The sequence below is a fragment of the Acinonyx jubatus genome, chromosome B3, assembly GCF_027475565.1.
Source record: "Acinonyx jubatus isolate Ajub_Pintada_27869175 chromosome B3, VMU_Ajub_asm_v1.0, whole genome shotgun sequence".
Lineage (NCBI taxonomy): Eukaryota > Metazoa > Chordata > Mammalia > Carnivora > Felidae > Acinonyx > Acinonyx jubatus.
The window spans coordinates 141,798,659-141,816,099 of record NC_069386.1 but is presented as its reverse complement, the minus strand read 5'-3'; the positions used below and the strand labels follow the sequence as shown (position 1 = coordinate 141,816,099).

General features: G+C 42.7%; 1 protein-coding gene and 1 pseudogene across 3 annotated transcripts in view; both read right to left on the bottom strand.

The window, feature by feature from the left end:
• RCOR1 (REST corepressor 1) overlaps positions 1–17,441 on the bottom strand; it is a 127,205-nt gene that overhangs the window by 93,400 nt on the left and 16,364 nt on the right. The window lies entirely within an intron of this gene.
• On the bottom strand, positions 7,249–7,414 carry LOC113601710 (uncharacterized; annotated as a pseudogene).

The window sequence follows — 17,441 nt, the reverse complement described above, 5'->3', positions numbered from 1 at the left end:
GAGCTGACCTTCTGGTTGGAGGAGTCAGACAAGAAAGAAGATAAATAGGGAAGTATGTTAGACAATGTTAAGAGGGGATGAGAAAACCATAAAGCAAGGAAGGAGGACAGGAAGCACCAGGGAAACAGCCGAAATGTTTAGATGGACTGGCCAGGAAAAGCCTCTCAGTGAGAGTGTGGCAGTTCAGTGCGGAGGGAAAGAAAGAAGAACATAAGCCATATGGATGAAGGGTAAGGGGAGGGGTAGAGAAGCAAGGAAAAAGCACTGGAGGCAGAAGAAAAGTGAGTGCCGAGATCCTACGGGCAGGAACGCACCGGGCAACGGTCAAGAAAGAGAAGGGAGGCAGCGTGACCAGAGAGGAGAACAGAAAGGAGTAGTTGGGAGCTGAGGGCAGGGCCGACGGGGACTGGAACGCCTCCAGGTTAAACTGGCATCTTGTTCTAGATGTCTTGGGGGAGAGAGGGTTTTTTGATGGTTAACTTTACGTGTCAACTCAACCAGGCCACAGGGTCCCAGATGTCAGTAAAACGTTATTCTGGATGTGTCTGTGAGAGTATTTCTGGATGAGAGTAACCTCTGAATCGGTAAACGGAGTAAAGCAGACTGCCCTCCGTAATGTGGGTGGAGCTCATCCAAACAGTTAAAGGCCTGAATTTAATAAAAAGGCTAAGAGGGAACTTCTCCAGCCTGACGGCTTGAGCTGGGACACGGGATGGGATCTCCTGGTTCTCCCTCAGGCCTTTGTACTCAGACTACAACTGAGACCATCTCTCCTAGCTTGCTGACTGGCAGATCTAAGAACTTCTCGGCCTCCAGTCATGTGAGCCAACTCCTTATAACAAATGTCTTTTAATATATATATCCTACTAGTTCTGTTTCTCTGGAGAGCCCTAAACTAATCAGGTTTCAAACAGGAGTGAGGTACCTGGGACTCTTGGGGTAAACGGGGAAGACTGACAATTAGATCTTGCAACCTGGAGGTCACCAGTGACATTATGAGCAATTCTGGAAGAGCAGTGGGGACAAAAACCTGAAAGAAACGTGTTCGAGAAGAGAACAGAAGAATGGAAAACAGAGTATAGACAATTATCAAGAAAAACCTTTTTACACAAGTGAGATCTAACAGGCTGCTTATATGCTGTTGAGAATGACAGCCTGCAGAAGTTCACATGCAACTGCTTCAATGTTTTCCCAGTTAAATAAAGGAAAAAGGGGGAAGGAAAAATGGAACATTTGAAATGAGACACTTGAATACAGAAGAGTAACTAGATAGGAAAACAATATAACCTGTAACAGGCCTACGAGATTTTGGTGGTCATGATTTTAAAATGAGATTAGTCAGTATGGTCTAACCACATTCAGCTGAATTCACACGGATTCAAGCAAAAGAAGAATCAGAAGCTGCATTAAACAGGCCTTACGAGACGCACTTCAGGCACCCTCCCCCCCACACACTCGGACTTGCCCGCTGTCCCACTTCCCAGCTGGAACAGCCCCACCAGGCCTGGCAGAAACCTGCAAGCTTCAGATGATCCTAAGCCTCAGCCCACTACCCACGTCTTCTTTCCTAACATCACCAACTGTCTCTACCTCCCCCAGGGCTTATAAAGGCTAAGCCCTGGTAGCCTTCCCCGTGTGCACTGTGACAGAAGCCACAGCAGCTCCAACACCTAATTCAGCAGCTTCCCCAGGGGCTGCCTGTAGAGGCCAAGTAACAAACCTGAAAGCAGAGAATAACGAAGTCCCTATGGGGCAGGGGCGCCTGGGTGGCTCAGTCGGCTGAGCATCCAATTTTGGCTCAGGTCATGATCTCGCAGTTTGTGGGTCTGAGCCCACATTAGGCTCGCTGCTGTCATCACAGAGCCCATTTCGGATCCTCTGTCCCCCACTCCCAGCCCCTCCCCTGCTCGTACTTTCTCTCCCTCAAAAATAAACGTGAAAAAAAAATTTTTTAAGACCCTAATGGGGCAACTCTGACCATTAAGAGACAGGAGACGAGAAAGGGCCGTCAAACTTCTCAGCTTCCACCTCCACATACCTGCCTGCCGCCCGCCCCCATCCCCTGGGAGTGTTCTGAGAGGTGCCATGATTCCCTAGAGATTCCCAGGATGACCAAGCAACCAGCTAAGGTTCTCACGAAGCTGTGCTGGCTTAGAAACATACCATCTTGTATTTGTTCTCCCTTCTTCTCTGCCTCATCCTCTTTTTCTCCTCCTCGTTCTAACTTCAAATAAAGCATCAGCACATACACTCTTGCCATCTTTTCCAGGGAATCCAGGCTAAGACACAGATTGTGGCTTAGACACGATTATTGATGAAACAAGAGGAAAACGAGAGTATGAGTAGAGAACATGCTGTAATGACTATGGAATTTATGGTCAACAAAGACAAGAGAGTGACCAGGGGAAATGCGGCAGGAACAATGAACTGAAATTTACGATGGGGTTGAAGACTGCAAGAAATGGGATGGTCGAAGGTGGGAGCTATAAAGTCTGGAAGCGGTAGTCAGCGTACTAAGTTTGATATTGAAGTGACAAGAGTTTTTTCACATGATGGTGATCCAAGGGAATGGGTGGCCAAGGTAGAGTAGAGAACAGGATACATGGGAGAGAGGTCAAGGAACTAAGAAGCCATGTCACTATTGTTGAATAGTTGTTCAGCCATTCACCGTTGCTCTGGGATGGATTACCCTCAAGGGCAAAAAAAATCACAAAAGACTACAGACACCGTGCTTAGCGAGTGACAAAAGAAGAAGCTACTTCCGTTCTAGTAATAAACTAGGTAACTCAGACCCACCAAGGACAATCAGAGAAGCTCAACAAAATGTCAAAAACGTCTGCTTGAAGGAATCGGTGAACTAACAAGATAGAGCTGGAACACAGCAGAGACTGAGACTTAGGAAGGGAACTACAGCTACTGGGGTCACTTTTCCCCCCAGAGGCATTTGCCAACGCTAGAGGACAGCACTGAGAGGCTGAGATGCTAAATAATGCATCTGACAGGCTCTTGGTGTTAGGGTAATGGCTCTGACTTCAAGTATTGCCACTGGGGAGAGGGAGAGAGAGCAGCAGCCTGCGAACGGCCATTTCATTGAACTGGGACTCTGAGAGGATGTACTCTGGAAGAATAAAACTGAAGTAGCGGTGCCCGAGTGGCTCAGTCAGTTGGGCATCTGACTTCGGCTCAGGTCATGGTCTCACAGTTGGTGGGTTCGAGCCCCGCGTCGGGCTCTGTGCTGACAGCTCAGAGCCTGGAGCCGGTTTCAGATTCTGTGTCTCACTCGCTCTTTGCCCCTCCCCGACTTGTGCTCTCTGTCTCTCTCAAAAATAAATAAACTTAAAAAAACAAACAAACAAAAACAAAAAAGAATAAAACTGAAGTAGACAGACCCTCAAAGGGACTGCAGGTCAGCCCTGAACAATTTCTACTGGGAGTAAGCTGATTCCACAGTGTGAGTATAAATAAAACCTCCCTAGAAGATACTTTCCTTAGGCCTCAGATTTTTTTATAATCAATTTTCCAAGTTGCAAGTTTGATATAAAATACACAAAAGAGATCAGGCATGTGAGTAAATAATACAACATGAACACAAGACAGAAGAAATAGAAAACAAAAACAGACCACAATCATTCCAGATATTAGTTACCAGATTTAAAAATAACTACAGTTGACTCTTGAACAGTGCAGCAGTGGGGAGCATACAGACCCTGAGGAGTCAAAAATCCGCATATAGATGGGGCGCCTGGGTGGCTCGGTTGAGCGGCCGACTCTTGATTTCGGCTCAGGTCATGATCTCGCAGTTGGTGGGACCGAACCCTGTGCTGGGCTTTGGGCTGACACCACAGAGCCTGCTTGAGATTCTCTCTCCCTCTCTCTCTGCCCCTCCCCCACTCACACACTCTTGCGCTCTCTCAAAATAAACATTTTTAAAAATCTACGTATAACTTTTGACTCGCCAAAACCTAATAGCCTACTGTTGACTAGAGCCTTATTGATAACATAATTAACACATATTTTCCAGGTTACATGTATTATATACTGTATTCTCACAACTGAAACTTGAGAAAAGATGTTATTAAGAAAGTCATAAGGAAAGGAAAATATATTTACTGTACTGTAAAAAATCCGCATAGAAGTGGGCCGCACAGTTCACACCCATGTTGTTGACGAGTCAACTATCCACTTCCGATATTCCAGGACTTTAAAGACAAGATTTACAATTTTAGCAGAGAACTAGAAACTATAAAAAAAGAACCAAATGGAGGCTCTAAAACTAAAAAAAGGATATACAACTGAAACTAAGAACTCAATGGACGGATTTAAAAGAAGATAGACAGATAAAAGGAGAAAGACAAGTTAAAATAAAAGATTTCAAATGAAGCCCAGGAAATAAAAATTTGGAAAACACAGACTTAGAGGCTAGGAGACAGAGATGCAGAACACATATGAAACTGAAATTCCAGAAAGAAAGGAAAAAGAGCCTGGAACAGAAGCAATACACAAGAATGACTGAGAACTGTCTAAAAGTAACAAGACAGTAAGCCACAGGTTCAAAAAGCTCTAAGAATCCTAAGTAGACTAAACTTTAAGAAACGAAGATAAACTTCATACCTAGGAATATCACAATAAAATAGCTAAAAGAAAGAGCAAACAATTAATACAGCCTGGGAAATAGGAAGGTTACAGTGATACTGACAGTTAACCCACTACTGAAAAGGACGGGAAACCCAAACACAAAGAGTCTTCTAAAGCGCTTTTATAAAAGGAAGAGAGCACAACCTAGAATTCTATACCCAATACAAATAACCTACAAGAATAACTTGAAATAAAAAGTTTCAGACAGACCCATCACTAGCAGACCTACACTGAAAGAAATATCCAAAGGTGCAAAAAACAAAACAAACCAGATAGAAACTCACCAGGTACACAAAGGAATGAAGAACGACAAAATGGTCAATGGTCAATATATGAATAAATCCAAATAAAATGACTGTGTAAGATAATAGTTTCTTACAGGGATCAACGTATGTAAGACTTAAAATATGAAACAACAAAGGCACAAAGGGAGCACAGGGGTAAGCGGAGTTAGGCATCCTATGGCTGTTGCGTTGCCCTTCAAGAAGGTAAAAGCACCCAGTTTACAACAGGATGATAAATCAAAGATATAAATTATAATCTCTAGGGGAGAGGATTCTGGGAAGATGGTAGAGGAGGAAGCCCCACAAATCTGTCTGCCGCCTCCCCCGCCTCTGCCCCAGGCAACTACAGTGGCAGAGGCTGTCTGATGTAACTGTGCTGGATCTCTGACGTCTACTGAAAGCTTGCAATGTCCAAGAGAAAAACTCATGCAGTAAACTGCAGTCAGTTCTGGTCAATCTCAGCACTCCGGACAGTAGCAGCTACTCATCCCTGCCCCTGGCCATGGGGCGGGAAGCAGTGCACATATTCAGTTCCTGGCACAGCCTGTACACAGCATGTAGGAGCCAGGGTGTGCAGAAAGGACCGTGTTTTCCAAATACTGACAATCTGTGCTCTGACCACCAAATGCTGCTTCTGAAAACAGAGGTGCAGACAAGCAGCAGATCGTCACTGTTGTTGCACCACCCCCACACCACAGCAAGCCCCTCATCCTCTAGCGGAGTCACTCACGGGGGACTTTAAGAAGCTTGTCCCTTATATACGCTCACACACGCACACACACACATTCTTCACTCTTCTCATTTTCACCTTCTGGGAGGCAGATATTGATGACTAGGCCATACAAAAGCAAATGCATAGGGGCACCTGGCTGGCTCAGTTGGTGGAGCATGTGACTCATGATCTTGGGGTTGTGAGTTCAAGCCCTACACTGTGTACAGAGATTAGTTAAAAAAAAAAAAAAAAAAAAAAAGGCAAATGCATGCACTATACAGGGGAAATGAGAAAGTGACCACACATGCCCAGAGAAAGGCATAGTCTCAGAAAAGATCTGAGAAACCCTGGTGCACCTGTGTGGCTTAACTAGTGGACTATCCAACTCTTGATATTGGCTCAGGTCACAATCTCACAGGTTCATGAGTTCAAGCCCCACATCATGCTCCTCACACTGATAGTGTGGAGCCTGTTCAGGATTCTCTTTCTCCACAAGCTCGCTCTCTCTCTCTCTCAAAATAAGTAAATAAACTTTAAAAAAAAAAAAAAACAGATCAGAGAAACCTTAAGTTTAACCTCAGGATGATCCTTGACATAGAGACAGTCTACAGTAAGGGGGAAGGACTGAAGAATAGATGAATTAGTGAATACATAACAAAAACGCCAAACCTGGGGAAGGGGATGTTAACCACATTATTAGACTCACATGTTCACTTTCCAACAACATCACAAGGCATACAAGAAACAGAAAAGTATGGTCAATTCAAAGGGGGAAAAAGTTTCAACAGAAACTATCCTTTAAAAGACCTGATGGCAAACCTACTAGACAAAGATTTAAAAAAGGTCAAAGAACTAAAAAAAAGATGTGGAGAAAGTCAAGAAAACAATGTATAAATAAAATGGAAAAATCAATTAAGAGATAGAAAACCTAAAAAGATACCAAAAAAATTCGGGAGTTGTAAGTACAATTAATAATTTACTAGAGGAACTCAAAGGCAGACATGAGTAGGCAAAAGAAAGAATCAGTGAACCTGAAAATAGGAAAATAGAAATTATCAAGTCTGAGAAACAGAAAGAAAAGACTGAACAGAAAGAAAAGTGGACAGAGAGCATAAGGGACCTGTGGGACACCATCAAACAGACCAAATACAAGTTGTGGGCATCCCAGAAGAAAGGGGCAAAGAGAAGATCTGAAAAACTAACTGGCTAAAAACGTCCCAAATTTGATGAAAGACATGAATATAAACATCTAAGAAACTCAACAAACTCCACAGAAATAAATCAGAGACCTACAGCAAGGCACATTATAATCAAACTTTCCAAAGTCAAGGACAAAGACAGAATCTTGAAGGCAGCAAGAGAAATAACTCATCACATATAAAAGATCCTCAGTAAGTTAATGAGCAGATTTCTCATCAGAAACTTCAGAGGCCGGGAGCAGGGGGGCTCAGTTGATTAAGCGTCCAACTTTGGCTCAGATCATGATCTTATGGTTCATGAGTTCAAGCCCCACATGGGGCTCTGTGCTGACAGCTCAGGGCCTGCAGCCTGCTTCAGATTCTGTATCTCCCTCTCTCTCTCTCTCTGCCCCTCCCTCCCTCCCTCCCTCCCTCTCTCTCTCAAAAATAAACATTAAAAGAACAAGAACAACATCAACTACTACTACTACTTCAGAGGCCAGAAAGCAGTGGACCAATATAATCAAAGTGCTAAAGTTTTCAATTAGTAATAATCGCGCCTCAGATAAACCTCATTGGCTACGATACTGCCACTGTGCAAAGCTCAAAGTGTTAAAAGAAAAAGCTTTCAAACAAGAATCCTATATCCTGCAAAACTGTCCTTCAAGCAGCCTTAAAAAGGAAAGAAATTCTGACATAAGCTACAACATGCATCAATCTTGATGGCGTTGTGCCCAATGAAATAAACCAGTCACAAAAACCAAACTCTGTATGACTCACTTACATAAGATACTTAAGAGTACTCAAAATCATAGAAACAAAGTAGAATGCCTTCTACTTTTAATGGGAATAGAGTTTCAGTTTTATAAGATGAAAAGAGTTCTGGAAAAGGAAGATGATGATGAATAAATAACCCATTATGACTATATTTCATACTTCTGAACTGTACACTTAAAAATGGTTAGGGGCGCCTAGGTGGCTCAGTTGGTTAAGTGTCTGACTCTTGATTTCAGCTCAGGTCATGATCTCACAGTTGGTGGGATCAAACCCCATGTTGAGCTCCATCACAGCACGGAACCTGCTTGGGATTCTCTCTCCCTCTCTCTCTGCCCTTCCCCCCACTCATGCACATACCCACTCTCCCTCTCTAAATAAATAAATACACTTCAAAAAAAATGTTAATAGTTAAATATGACAAATTTTATATTATGTCTATTTTACCACAACTTAAAAACTTGGAAAACTAGGGGCGCCTGGGTGGCTCAGTCAGTTAAGCATCCGACTTCAGCTCAGGTCATGATCTCGCAGTTCGTGAGTTTGAGCCCTGCGTTGGGCTCTGTGCTGACAGCTCAGAGCCTGGAGTTGCTTTGGATTATGTGTCTCCCTCTCTCTGCCCCTCCCCTGCTTGCACTCTGTCTCTCTCTCTCAAAATAAACACTATAAATCAATCAATCAATCAATCAATCTTAGAAAACTAAAAACAAACAAACAAACCGTAACCTCTAGGACAACCACTAGTGGCATTTTTAATAAAAGTACATAACTAGCAAGCTAAGGAGAGAGGGCAGAATAATAAACATTAAATCAATGCAAAAGAAAGTTGAAGGAACAAAAAAGAAACACAGAACAAGTGGGTCAAATAAATAGAAAGCTCTGAGTCAATAGATCTAAATTCAAATATGTCAGTAAAGGGGTGCCTGGGTGGCTCAGTAGGTTGAGCGTCCGACTTCAGCTCGGGTCATGATCTCACAGTCCGTGAGTTCGAGCCCCACGTCAGGCTCTGTGCTGACAGCCCAGAGCCTGGAGCCTGTTTCAGATTCTGTGTCTCCCTCTCTCTCTGACCCTCCCCCGTTCATGCTCTCTCTCTCTGTCTCAAAAATCAATAAAGGTTAAAAAAAAATTAAAAAAAAAAAACAAATGTCAGTAAATACTTAAGTGAAACTGTACATGGAACTAAATGCCTTAGATAAAAGCAAAGATTTGCTTTTTATGCCTTGGATAAAAAGCTGTTTAGACATACCTAAATCATCAGAATAAAGGATGAACGCACAAATGAAAACAGCACGCAAACACGGGCGAAAAGGAGCCGGCATAGCCAAGTTGTTGGGCAAGGAGCATTACTAGAGATAAAGAGGGCCACTCCAGAGTGATAAAGGTTCGCTCCTCCAGCAGTCCGTGCAAAGGCAGGTTACATACAGCAAAAAGCAGTAATAAGTGGTATAATCTGATGACATACATTCACAGCAGTGTGTTTTCGGGAAAAGAGGAGAACGGTACAGAACTGGCAATAAAGGACAAGGAGGACATCCTACTTCCAGGCCCGGTGATGTGAGAAATGTAGGAGGAAGCCAGCACTACTTGAGAGCACTGCAGGGAAAAAACAGTTCCAGCAGGAGAAAACCAATTTTCTACTGGAACAAGAACGTAGGGGAAATTCACCAAAGAAATTAGGGATTTTCGGGGATTCTTGCTGAGGCACCTTGATTTCAGAAGGCTCGGTGTAAAGACTTCAAGAGAAGGTCAGAGGTGGGAGATAGGATCAGAAGAAACAATGTGGGTAGAGTCTTGGAGATTAGAATCCACATAATGGGAGGATGACCCAATAATTCTGGCCTTGTGGGTGACTGATCACACACAAAAAAAGAAAAAAAGTGGTGGGGGCAAGAGGGGAGCACATGATGAGATTAATCCTGATGGTCCCAAGGCAGAGGGTGATGGAGGAGCTAGGTGTGCTGAGGGAAAGGAGGGGTGTGGGGATCCTGGGAATGGCTAAGTTCCTGGGCTTCCTCCCGGCATCTGGCGACACGTATGGTCTGGCAGAGGGCAGCCTCACCCGAAGCGTTCACTGCTCTGCGTTTCTGCTTGAAAAAGGCTGCTAGGTTTGGGCTAAGATTGTAAAGAGCCAATCCATCTCTGGCAGCTACCAAACAGAGGCTTTCTCAGAGGAAGACACAGAGCCAGTGACACAGCCGTCCTCCGAAATCCACCTCTGGAGTTTCTAACTGCCCCAAATCCAGAGGATTGTCCCCAAGTTTTAATAATGTTGTTAAACACAATTAATCTAACAAAACCAAGTGTTACTTTTCTGCGGACCGTAGCGAAGGATGGGCAGTTTACCAGTTCTATGCCTTTGTATTTCATTCACTTATTCAAGAGATTTTATTTTGTACCGACTATGTGCTAAACAATGTTCTACACTCTGGGGATACAGCGGTCTGGATACAAAGCAAGGGGGTTACAAAACAAAAACCTGTGCCTTCGTGGAGTTTATATTTTAGAATAGACATTAAACAAATATGTACATTTATAGCATGTTAGAAGGTGTTACGAAAATAAGAAAGAGGAGAGCAGGATGAAGAGGCCTGGAGTACAGTGGAAGTTTCCATTTTAACTAGGATGGTCAGGGCGTGTAGGTGGCTCAGCCGGTTACATGCCCAATTTCAGCTCAGGTCACGATCTCACAGTTGGTGAGTTAGAGTCCGCATCAGGCTCTCTACTGTCAGCACAGAGCCTGCTTGGGATCCTGTCTCCCTCTCTCTCTCTGCCCCTCCCACCATGAGCATGCATGCTCTCTCTCAAAAATAAACATTAAAAAAATATAGGATGATCAAAACAGCTCCTATGAAATTATTCCTGACAAAAGTAATTTTAATAAAAAAAAAATCAATCTTCTAAATCTAACTACCAGTTTACAGAAAATACAGAGGACAAAGGAACATGATAAAAACAGCCAGGGGATGCAATCAGCAAATCCAGAATGAGGGACTCTTTCCACCAGACAATCCAATGGTTTTCCACAACTTAATTACAAAGAAAAAAAAAGGGGGGGGGGGAGAAATCTATACATTAAAACTTAGCGTGCATGCTTTAGGCCAAGATGGAGTAACAGAGACCAGATCGACCCTCCTCCTTGAAACATCCTAAAGAACAAACAGGGGCACCAGGGTGGTTCAGTCAGGTGAGCGTCCAACTCTTGATTTCAGCTCAGGTCATGATCTCACGGTTCATGAGATCGAGCCCCGCATCTGCCTCTGTGCTAATGGCACAGAGCCTGCTTGGGATTCTCTCTCTGCCCCTTCTGCTCTCTCTCGAAATAAATAATAAACATTAAAAAAATAAATTAAAAAAAAATATATATATATATACATGAAACAATGGTCTTCCAGACAATGGCCGTCAGGTGATGAAGAACCTGATGATCAGGTGATCCTTGAGGGTGGGAAACAAGAGAGATGAATGCTCCAACAGTCTCAACTTACTGCTCTGAAGAGTTTCCAGGCCACGGGGCTGAATAGTATTTTACCAAAGAAGATAAGGGGATGGCAAATAAGCAGATAAAAAACCAAAACTCAGTATCGCTTGTCACTTGAGAAACAGAAGTTAAAACAAAATACCACTACACACATATTAGAATGTCAAATTAAAAAAAGACTGACCATACCAACTGTTAGGAAGGTTGTAGAGCAACTGAAATTCTTTTTACATACTGTGTGTGTATATATATACATATATATATATATATGATTTTTAGGTTTTTTTTTTAAGTTTACTTATTTACTTTTGAGAAAGAGCACACAAGTGGGGTAGGAGCAGAGAGAGAGAGAGAGAGAGAGAGACATAGGGAAGGAGAGAGGGAGGGAGAGAGAATCCCAAGCAGGCTCTGCACTGTCAGCACAGACCCGATGCAGGGCTTGAACTCACGAACCATGATATCATGACCTAAGCCAAAGTCAGACGCTTAACTGCCTGAGCCCCCGGGGCGTCCCGAGCAACTGCAACTCTTATACACTGTTGGTGGACATGTAAAATTGTAAAACCACTTGAAAAAGTTTGCAGTTTCTTAAAAAATTAAATATACAACTACTATATGATTCCATTCCTGAGCATATTACCCAAGAGAAAAAGAAATATATTGTTCACACACAGACTTGTACCTGAATATTCACAACAGTCCTGTCATAGCCAAACAACAGAAATAACCCCAACGTTCATCAAGAGGTGAGTGGAGACCAACTAATCTTTGACAAAGCAGGAAAGGGCATCAAATGGAAAAAAGACAGTCTCTTTAGCAAATGGTGCTGAGAGAACTGGACGGCAACATGTGGAAGAATGAAACTAGACCACTTTCTTACACCATACACAAAAATAAACTCAAAATGGATGAAAGACCTAAATGTGAGACAGGAAAGCATCAAAACCCTAGAGGAGAAAGCAGGCAACAACCTCTTTGACCTCAGCCGCAGCAATTTCTTGCTCGACACATCTCCAAAGGCAAGGGAATTAAAAGCAAAAATGAACGATTGGGACCTCATCAAGATAAAAAGCTTCTGCACTGCAAAGGAAACAATCAACAAAATCAACAGGAAGCCAACCGAATGGGCAAAGACATCTGTATATGACATAACGGATAAAGAGTTAGTATTCAAAATCTATAAAGATCTTATCAAACTCAACCCCCGAAAAACAAAGAATCCAGTGAAGAAATGGGCAGAAGACATGAATAGACACATTTCCAAAGGAGACATCCAGATGACCAACAGACACATGAAAAAACATCACTCATCATCAGGGAAATACAAATCAAAGCCACACTGAGATAACATCTCACACAGGTCAGGATGGCTAAAATTAATTCACGCAACAACAGATGCTGGCGAGGATTTAGAGAAACGGGAACCCTCTTGCACTGTTGGTGGGAATGCAAACTGGTGCAGCCACTCTGGAAAACAGTGTGGAGGTTCCTCAAAAAATTAAAAATAGAACTACCCTACGACCCAGCAATAGCACTACTAGGAATTTACCCAAGGGATACAGCAGTGCTGATGCATAGGGGCACATGTACCCCAACATTTATAGCAGCACTTTCAACAACATCCTAATTATGGAAAGAGCCTAAATGTCCACCAACTGATGAATGGATAAAGAAGATGTGGTTTATATATACAATGGAATACTACTTGGCAATGAGAAAGAATGAAGTCATGCCATTTGCAGCAACGTGGACGGAACTAGAAGGTATTACGCTGAGTGAAGTCAGTCAGATAAAGACAGATATCGTATGTTTTCACTCATATGTGGATCTTGAGAAACTTGATAGGAGACCATGGGGTGGGGGAGGGGAAAAAAAGAAGTTACAAACAGAGAGGGAGGGAGGCAAACTGCAAGAAACTTTTAAATACTGAGAACAAACAGGGTTGACGGAGGGGTGGGGGGGGTTAGGGGAGAGGGGAAAATGGGTGATGGGCACTGAGGACTGAGGAGGGCACTTGTGATGAGCACTGGGCATTGTATGGAAGCCAATTTGACAATAAATTATATTAAAAAAAAGGTGAGTGGATAAAAAAGATATAGCGTATCCATAAAAGGTAATGCTACTCAGGAATAAAAATAATTGATACATGCAAAATGCGGATGAATCTCAAAAGAATTATGCTGAATGAAAGAAGTCAGACAAAATGGAACTTAAGATTCCACTTCTTTAAAACTCCAGAAAATGCAAGCTGATCTCCAGTGAAGAAGATCAGTGGTTGCCTGAAGGAGGGGCAGGTAAGAGGGATTACAAAGGGGCCTGAGGAAACTTTTGGAAATGATAGATATAATCCGTATCTTCAGTGTGATTTCACAGGTGTACGCATATGCCAAACTAATCAGGGCTCCCAGGTAACTCAGTTGGCTAACATCTGACTCTTGATTTCAGCTCAGGTCACGATCTCACAGCCATGAGATGGGGCCCTGCATCGGGCTCCGCACTGAGCAGGGAGCCTGCGTGGGATTCTCATTCTCTCTCTCTCTCTCTCTCTCTCTCTCTCTCTCTCTGCCTCTACCCCACTCACGCATGCGAGTGCTCTCTCTCAAAATAAATAAACATTTTATAAAACACTCTAAATATGAGTTTACTGAATGTCAGTTGTGCCTCAAAAAAGCTATTTTTTAAAACTGCAACATGTGGCTCATGTCTGAATCCTGATTCAAACAAACCAACTGTTTCAAATAGTTTAGTGGAGATTTAATTATACTAAAGAATAAATATTTAATGGTGATCTTTGTGATTAGGTTTTTGTTGCTGCTGTTTTTATACTTAAAGACTTTACTTTTTTTTAGAGCAGTTTTAGGTTTACAACAGAATTGGGAGCAAAGTACAGAGTCCCACATACACCTGCTCCCACACATGCACAGCCTTCCCCATTATCAGCATCCCCCGCCAGTGTTATACTGGTTACCACGGATGAACCTACAGTGACACACCATAATCACACAAAGTTCACATTTTACCTTCACGTCCACTTTTGGTGTACATTCTATGGGTTTAGAGAAATGTATAATGAAATGTACCCATCATTACGGTATCATACAGTGTGGATTCACTGTCCTAAAAGTCCTGTGCTCTGCTTAATCTTCACTCCTCCTACTCTATGGTAACCAGTGATCTTTTTACTGTCTCCACAGTTTTGCCTTTTCTAGAACTGTCACAGAGTTGTAATCATACAATATGTACTAGATTGTCTGTAAGTCATATTTTAGAGATAACACACTTATGAAGAGGGAGGCAGGTAGATCAAGACAGGCCTCACGGAGATGGTAACATCTGAGCAAAGACTGGAGAGAAGCAAAAGAGATAAAGTCAAAGTAGTGCTGCCAGACCAGACTGAGTAGGTCCCAAAAGGCCACCTGAAATGTGGACCACTGTGAGGTTTTAAATGGCAGAGAAACATACTGACTTACATTTTAATATCTAGAAGCAGGAGACTTACTAGAAGGCTACGGCAGTGATTCGAGTTACAGATGATGGCAGCTTATGGGAGGCCAGCAGCAGGGGAGGCAATGAGAATTATGTTCTGTAAACCAGTATAGATGGTCTGTAGGAGGGATACAAAAATGATATAGGCGATTCCCATCTTCAATGAGCAGCGGAGAAGAAATGAGAGCTAATAAAGACAGAGACGGTCTATAATGGAGGTAAGTCACAAGGTACACAACAGGGGAAGACACAAGGTGGACCTAACTTAGGGGAGAGACGGGAAAAGAGTCCATAACAATTCTCAATAAATGTTGCCTGAATTATTTAATTTTTTTAATGTTTATTTTATTTTTGACGGGGGAGGGGGGGGAAGGGCAGAGAGAGGAAGACACAGAATCTTCCTCTGTGAAGGAGGAGGCTCCAGGCTCTGAGCTGTCAGCACAGAGCCGGACGCAGGGCTCAAACTCACAAACTGCAAGATCATGACCTGAGCCCGAAGTCGGACGCTTAACCGACTGAGCCACCCGGGCACCCCAGTGTTGCCTAAATTATGTGCAGGGATCTCAATGTCAAAACCCCATTTTAGTGAATGGCACCATCAATCATCAAGTCACCCAAGCCAGAAGTCCAGAAGTTATTGTGGCCTCCTTGTTCCCTACATCTAATCTACCATAAAAATCCGTCTATTCTAACAGCCTAAGAGCTTTCAAATCCGTCCTCATTTCCTTCCCTCACTACAACTTAGTTCCATGAGGGCTGAGATGTCAAGTTTGTTCACAGTGCCTAGATGAGTGTCTAGAAAAATAGCAGATGCTCATTTAAAAGTTTCTGAATGATGAGGCACCTGGGTGGCTCAGTCGGTTAAGTGTCTGACTTCAGCTCAGGTCATAATCCTGCAGCTCGTAAATTCAAGCCCCCCATAGCTTGGGATTCTCCCTCTCTCCCTCTCCCTCTTTCTCTCTCCGCCCCTACCCCACTGTGCGCTCTTTCTCTCTCAAAATAAACTTTAAAAACATAAATAAATAAATAAATAAATAAATAAATAAATAAATAAAATTCATGGTCAATACAACATGCATTATTTCACAAAAACATTGCATTTCTGCTTCCACAATACAAACATTAAGGAAAGTATATTTTATACATATCAAAGAGACATCAATCTTTAATGATTTTTGACAATTATCTAAACAACATTTAAAATAGGGGCGCCTGGGTGGCTCAGTCGATGAAGTGTCCGACTTCATTTCAGGTCGTGATCGATCTCACGGTTTGTGAGTTCGAGCCCTGCGTCGGGCTCTGTGCTGACAGCTCAGAGCCTGGAGCCTGCTTCTGATTCTGTGTGTGTGTGTGTGTGTCTCTCTCTCTGCCCCTCCCTGCTCACGTTCTGTCTCTCTCTCCCTCTCTCTCTTTCAAAAATAAACATTAAAAAAAAATTATTTAAACAACATTTAAAATAAATTCCAAATAGGGAATGACTGATACTAAGTACGGGGTTTCTTTTGGGATAATGAAAATGAAATTAAGATAGTGGTAATGGGGGGCACCTGGGTGGCTCAGTCGGTTAAGCATCCAACTTCGGCTCAGGTCATGATCTCGTGGTTCGTGAGTTCAGGCCCCACGTCGGGCTCTGTGCTGACAGCTCGGAGCCTGGAGCCTGCTTTGGAATCTGTGACTCCCCCTCTCTCTGACCCTCCCCCACTCATGCTCTGTCTCTCTCTGTCTCTCAAATATGAATAAATGTTTTAAAAAAAAATTTTTTTTAAAGATAGTGGTACCGGTTGCAAAACTCTGAATATACTAAAACCAAACTGTAGCTTAAAAGAGTGAATTTTATGGTATGTGAATTACATCTTAATAAACCTATTATTGCAAAATGAAATAAATTCCTTAGCTTGGCACACAGGCCCTTGTGATTTGGCATACACCTACCTGTCCAGTCTCACCGTCCACCACTTTCCCAATTACGTCTGTGAGTTTCATCTGTATCAAATTACTCATGACTCCCCGCAAAAGCCCTCTCTGCCCACAGGACTCCACGTTAAGTATGTGGCTCCCTCGTCCCTGCATCTGCCCTTCCAGACCTAGCTTAAGGGTCGGGAGAGCCTCTCATTCCACACCCCATTTCAACCACATCACCTCGTCCCACCGACCAAAGGCTTGCAGAGCACAGATGTGCCTCTATCACATGGCTTTATCATAGCAGACCAGGCATTTTGTGACCGTGAAAAATAGTAGACAGTCAATAAATAATTAAGTCTAATATACAACTTCATATTCTATAATATGCAAATACCACTTAAAAGCAAATTTATTCAACTTCAGCCATAAAAACTTTTTGATTAACAAAACAGGACAGGGGCTCCTGGGTGGTTCAGTCAGTTAAGCGTCCGACTTTGGCTCAGATCATGATCTCACAGTTCATGTGTTTGAGCCCTGCGTCGGGCTCTGTGCTGACAGCTCAGAGCCTGGAGCCTGTTCTGGATTCTGTGTCTCCCTCTCTCTCTGCCCATCCCCCGCTCACACTCTATCTCTCTCTCTCAAAAATAAATGAACATTAAAAAAATGCTTTTAATATGGCAAAAACCTTACAATTATTAAATCTGTTTGCTGAACATACAGGATTCATTAATACTTTCTTTTTTTCATGTTTAAGTTTTTCATTAGCAAAAAAAGCAAAGTTACTAATATTTAGGAAAATTATGTGTAATATTCTGAGAGAAAAGTTCAGTGTTCTCAGACCAGCAAAAGTGTAGCAGTCCATCACTTTCTCCCACGAGTCCCTAAAAGCAAGTATAAAAGTGGAATGTGTGAAAAACAAGGTAACAGACGTGTCCAAAGGGTCGTAATTATGCTCCTAAAAAGCTAAAACTAAAACACCTAATCGTACCTCC